The sequence below is a fragment of the Protopterus annectens genome, chromosome 4.part1 (assembly GCF_019279795.1).
Source record: "Protopterus annectens isolate FY-2018-M chromosome 4.part1, PAN1.0, whole genome shotgun sequence".
Classification (NCBI taxonomy): Eukaryota; Metazoa; Chordata; order Ceratodontiformes; family Protopteridae; genus Protopterus; species Protopterus annectens.
This window is the reverse complement of record NC_056734.1, coordinates 5,464,576-5,470,575: the sequence shown is the minus strand read 5'-3', so window position 1 is coordinate 5,470,575 and position 6,000 is coordinate 5,464,576. Positions and strand designations below refer to the sequence as shown.

Genomic DNA, 6,000 nt, shown 5'->3' with positions numbered 1-6,000 from the left:
GGTAAAAACTCTGTACCCATGAACTACAACATAGGCAGTAGTATACTTAACACCGAATGTATGATAAGAGACCTTGGGACACAGGAGGACAGTAGTCACTCCTTTGATAATCACATCATCAAAGTAGTCAGGAAATCCTTCTACGTGGCACACCTCATCACAAAAGGTTTCTTATCCATAAAAAAAGAGGTCATTGTTCCCCTCTACTCGTCACTCATTAGACCCATTATAGAGTACAACACCCCTTTTGGTATGTACCACAAAAGACATCTACAACTGGAAAGGCTGCAGAAATACCTCACAAAGAGGATTACCAGCCTCAAACAGATGCCCTACGCAGACCATCACAAAAAACTCCAGCTTTACTCCATCACATATCACCTACTCAGAGGTGATCTCTGCCTAACATACAAAGCTATGTCAAACCCAGAGCTGTTGGAAAGTCCCAATCCCTTCGAGCTACATGCTCTAGGGACCTAAACCTTGTCACCACAATAAACAAAACATGCCGGAGGGATAGATTCCTGTCCCAGAGACTTCCCATACTCTGGAATAAATTATTTATCTATATCAAACAAAGCTCCTCATTAGCATTCTTCAAGAAAAATCTTGATGACTGGATGGGAAATAGGAAATTCACCCCGGGGATCACTCCTGTGGCTCTGCTCGACAGTGACACAGGAAAATAATTTTCTTGGGTGGCAAAAGCCAGGGTACCTTTTTGGCTGGGCTTGTATAGGCCCCTGGGCCGATAGCCTAGTACCTACCTATGAACCTATGTAACAAGTGGCAAGAGATACAGTATAGTAGACATACTGAGGGATGACAAAATGGAAATCAAGACAATAAGTAGTGTTTGTGCAAATACAAATAAAAATAGATGCCAAGAAAGCAATAACATTTGTAAGAGAGCCTTGCAATACTGGCACAGTAGAGCAAACAGGACAATATGAAAAGATTGTAGCAGCATACAGGAATTGTTACCCAAGTATTACGCTATAGAAAATAAAAACAGAAAGTAAAATGAGTTGCAACCATTACTTTATATTAATAGCCATTCAGTTTTTCAAACAGGGGTTTCACCCATTGCTCCAGAAGCACAAACGGTTATGTATTTCATGACAAGTACGTTTAGATCTTTCAGTTAAGAAATCCTTTAGTATTTCTTTAAAGATCTGTTTCCTAGGTGGACCCACGTCTGAGTAACCGTCTCTGCTAACCTCCTCTGTCTCTCCCCTTTATCTTCTCTCTTCCCTTGTGCTTCTGTGCGGAAGCACATCAAACGTTATTGTCACTCAAACTATTTGTAGATAGTTCCTCCAAGTAAGACTAGGGGCACTAATTCGGGGGGAGGGGGGGGGGGTTGCACACTGAAAAAACAGGTTAAATAGTAAAAATAGGGTGACAAGATGTTATGGCAAAGTAAATGTCATAAAGAATTCTCCAGGCACTCATCTTCTGTGGAAGACCTGTCCATTGTTACCAGAAGAGCCTGCACAGCTTATCTGACTATGATCACTCACTCAACATGAGAAGGGAAATAGTTTGTTTACCGTTTTAGTTTTCAGGTGTGGTGGCCAGTATACAAAATGAAGCAATGCATTGCTTGACGTCATGCTTGCTAAACAAACAAATAATAGTAAATCTACACCACACCTACACGTTATCTGTGCGCTAAATGTTGCAAGATTAATTTCAAAAGCAGAACTCTAAGCCCATTCTGAATGTTCCCCAAACAAGCCCATACCTCCTGCACCTGCAGACATCCCTGCGTGTGGGCGGAGCCAGCTGCGCCGAACGAGCCCAGTATCCCAACTACTGACTGCTTCAGTGGATGGGGTTTTCCCAAATTACAAGGCAGGGTGGTATCAGACGTCATTCATCGGTATTGACTGAGAGGGGTGTGCTGTGTTGCAAGAGGTTTTGCTGTAATGAGATCTGAGCATTTGCTGCAGGATAATGCAGCATGCCCCTGCTCTGCAGCAAACTAGGAACTCTGATGGTCCTGCAGGCAGCTGGCTCCCTCCCGTGTGATATGTAGTCTGTTACTTATAGCTGAAGAAAAGTTGCGCTACTGCATTCCTCTACCGGTTCTGTAAGCATATTCCAATCCCAGAGGTATTTCAGCCCCGTCTTCTTATTAGCTGAGCGCAGGTGGCTTGTGGGAAGAACAAGTGCAGAGAGGTTTCTAAACAGCAGGACCGAGACGAGGGTTGCGCCACTTTTCTGCTGATCTCTCCATAAATTGTATTTTTTTGTAAAACTAGTATTGGGTTCACCTGGTTTAACTGCTTTAAGGAGGGAGGCTGATGACTAACACCTGGTCCCCACATGTAACCAACTTAACGCTCTTTTCACTCGTCTTGTAAGACTAGTATAAGCCGTGATGTGCTAAAATAGTCCGAGTCTGCAATAAGTGGAAAAAATCCTGCAGGTGAGTCATTTTTGAAGCTGCGGATACATAGCAGCCCCTATCATTAGTATGGGAATTTTCGAAAGACTTCTTTAAGTTGCAATCAGTTAGTGACTTTTCGAGTGTTACTTCAGGAATAGTATCCAAGTAGCATGCAATAGCTGTCAGTGTCCAGGTGTTTTTTTTTTTTTTTTCTTAGCATTTTGTTGTCACGCTTCCACTGCATAATTTTGGATCAGTTACTAAAAAGGTAAAAGAGGAGCATGTTTTGTCAACTGTTGTACTTTTATGCTTCAGGAAAGTTGAAATGGTACTGTGTAACTGGAGATCGGGGGCGAGGCTTTTTTGTGGTGTTAAACTGTATTAGTTGGTAGGTTAGCTCCAAAAGATTGCACTTTAAAAACATAAACTGTGGCTTTATCGCCTAAATCTAAACAGATGTGCAATTTTTGGCAAAATATGAGGATTCTTGACGTCTGGCGCGTTTAGTTGTGATTTTAATGGAATGGATATATGGAACGTAACCTCTTGGGTGTAGCGTTGTTGTTCTGCCAGAATTTGCACACGAGACCTGTGTCAGGTATGTCTAAAGAGCCCTCCCCCACATTTTGCAGACTGGATTTACTAAGAAAATTGAATTAGACAAACCTGAAGAACTTCTGAGGTGTAGGCAAATGTCGTTTGATAATATATTTGCAAAACAATTTTGTTGCTGAATAGAAGTCCTGCACAAACTAAAATTAAGAATACTTGTGACACCTGAATAAGTTTTAATTTTAAATACACTTGGCAAGTGTTCTTAAATGCATTTACATTATCCTTTTTAACCCTGCCTTAAACTCTTTGCCCAACTGTAATTGTTTGAAGTCCTGGGTGACTTCTACAAATAAGCTCTGCAACTTCTGTCTCAGTTAACTGGTTAGCAGATGTTGCCTAATTTAAGCAAATGTTGCCTAATTTAAAATGATGGGGAATTCAAGTTCCTAATAATTATTGGTCAGCTGTTTGTGCTTTGCATATTTGAAATTTATATATTTTTTCTGTGAAGCAATGTAAATGACACTTTTCCAGTGTGAACTACGGAGAGAGTTTTGTCTGGTGAGCGTGGATGCTCAAATCCAACTGCCAGTTTTCAGGATCAAGTACAAAAGAAAAGGCCATCAGAACATATTTAAAGTTTTTTTGTTTTTTTTTCAAAACAAGAACATATTTAAAGTTTTGATTTGACCACACCAGGCTCTTTATGCTTAGTTCAGTACTTGTTCACTGTTCTACCCCAAAGCATAAAGCAGCAGTTAGGTCTCTTTTCTAGGCAGCAGATTGTATTAAAATATTAAATCTGTATAATGTAGGTGATTTTTTGAGAAGAGCATATTTGCAGTGAGAGGCTGGATAAGTTGGGCATCTTTATCTGGAACGGGCTGGAAACTGTTGTACTTCTTTTTGGTGTCATTTAGTTTTCTTTCTCCTAGCCTTCGGAGAGGACTTCTGAGATAGTGGAACACCAAGGTTCCTTGTAGGTGGATTATAAATGTATAACAGGGGAGTTGCTTACTGGTTATGAGGGTCACTTTTGCAAAGTTAGATTGTTATGTTAACATTTTTGCTACATTCCTGTATCTACAGATTACTAAACTACTCCTGGACATGGATTATTGTGGGACTCAGTTGCTCAAACATATTAGCCTGTAAGATTTTAGTAAGTGCTAACACCATTCAGTATCGTGGGTAATGTGACTTCAGTAATAGTTCATTAAAATGAGGAACAAAGGAATCTTGTTTGATCTTTAGGCAAATACCAATCATAATCTAGAAGTTGCTTCACAGTAAAGCATTTTTATATTTTGTTTTTGTCTCTAGAGAGTAATGGTGTTTTCAACATTTTGTCTTGAGAAATACATATAATGTAGAATGTTTAAAAAAATGGACTCAAAAAATAAGGGGCCAAATATTTTATGTATTATTTGTTGTATATGGATGGTGAGGAAATAAACACTGCCCTGATTACTTCTGCTGACTTGTCATAATGTACTCCTGTTTACAATAATGATGTCAACTTTTGAAAATGTTACCAAGTTAGTTATTTATATGTTGCATCTGTTACAACATGACTTTTCATTTTCACTAATGAGCAACTTTTATTGAGACCACAGTGATTAGAAAAGATGCAAGAGAAACATTTTTATTTATTTATTTTTTTTTTGCTGTTTAGCTTGATACTTGGATAGCGGTATATTTAATTGTCATGTGTTCACTAAAGCCTACTAACGATTTCTCTTCAGGCTTTCTGATACTTTTGTTAGCATCTGTTTGTTACCCACAAGTGACCAATAGATGCTAGTGATTTTTATTTTACTTCTGCTTGGCTAGGTATATCCTGCACTACTGCTTGGCTAGGTATATCCTGCTCCTTCAAACATCCCTTTCTGCTGATCCATTACTTCAGTACCAGGGCAGTTAATACAGCTGTCTTTATGTTATGTAGCTTCAGTCAATTGTATATTCAAATATGGTTTCGGTGAACACAATTTGATGACATGACACTGTAAACCAAACAAAAACAGCATGACAATTTCCTGTGGGTAGGAGTGGGGGCAAAGCTCCACACATTCTTTATGCAGGAGTGAAGGAAGAGTGCTTTAGCACTTTCATACATTTTAACCAGCTTTCCACATCTTGGGCAAAAGAGCAACTTCCTGGATACAGTTATTCCTCTCCTCACAGAACCTAGATTGATGGATCTTTTGTCTGCACCTAATTTGCCCATTCACGGTGGTATCCATGGGCTACGCAACAGAAGCCATTCAGTCAGTCTTTTCTAGTAATCCTAAGTGGCTTATCTGCAGTGAAATTAAGGTGTCGGGGATCAGACCAGCTTGCTAGTCCTGTGGGTTTGTTTGCCCTCTGTCCTGGTGGAACATCCCATCCCCCCATGAAGGCTGTTTTTAGCTTCATTATGTGCTACCATGCTTCCCCATGCTCACTTCCACTTAGCCTACTGTACAAGTACACCCATAAGCATGGGCTTGTTAAGCTCAAGCCCCATAACGTGCAACACCTAGTACTCCTCCTTGGTGTCACACCTGATGAGAACCACAGGCCACATCATTGCACCCAGGATGGGTGGGCTAGAAACAGCTGCTCACATTTACCCTCTCTCACCAGCTCCTACAAGTACCTAATTTGCTATTTGATTTCCTTTGTTTGCCTATACGTAGTCAAGTGTTTATATCTCTGTGTTTTGGAGCTGCATCGGGATGCACTGGTTTTGATTAAACCTAGGTTTAATACATTGGGTATGAACTGATTTTGAATGAACCCTTCTTAAAACAAAAGTATCATTAATACATTCCTCGCCCCGTGAAAGGCCGTAGTTAATAAAACTTGACAGCATTAGTTAGTCTGATGTGATGGCTCACTTATTCCCTTGTCTTGAGCTCATAATTCAGAATTTGCTTTTTATTTATTTGTTCTTATTTCCCCTCTCGACCCCCATGTAACTTCCTGTTCTGCTTTGCTTCCAAACCCACTTTAGCCAGCTCACCTAGTTGCTACTTAACTGGATACCCCAGACATAACCCTTAGCA

General features: G+C 40.0%; 1 protein-coding gene across 2 annotated transcripts in view; it reads left to right on the top strand.

The window, feature by feature from the left end:
- The first annotated feature begins 1,852 nt into the window (after positions 1–1,852).
- The window catches only part of SPTSSB (serine palmitoyltransferase small subunit B), a 67,067-nt gene continuing 62,919 nt past the window's right edge, over positions 1,853–6,000 (top strand). Inside the window, exon 1 of one of the 2 annotated variants that reach the window (XM_044069979.1) lies at positions 1,853–2,434. The gene's annotated coding sequence lies outside the window, so the exon portion shown is untranslated. Of the gene's footprint in view, positions 2,435–2,827; positions 2,994–6,000 lie in introns of those variants that run through there. The other variant, XM_044069981.1, reaches the window with a different exon arrangement.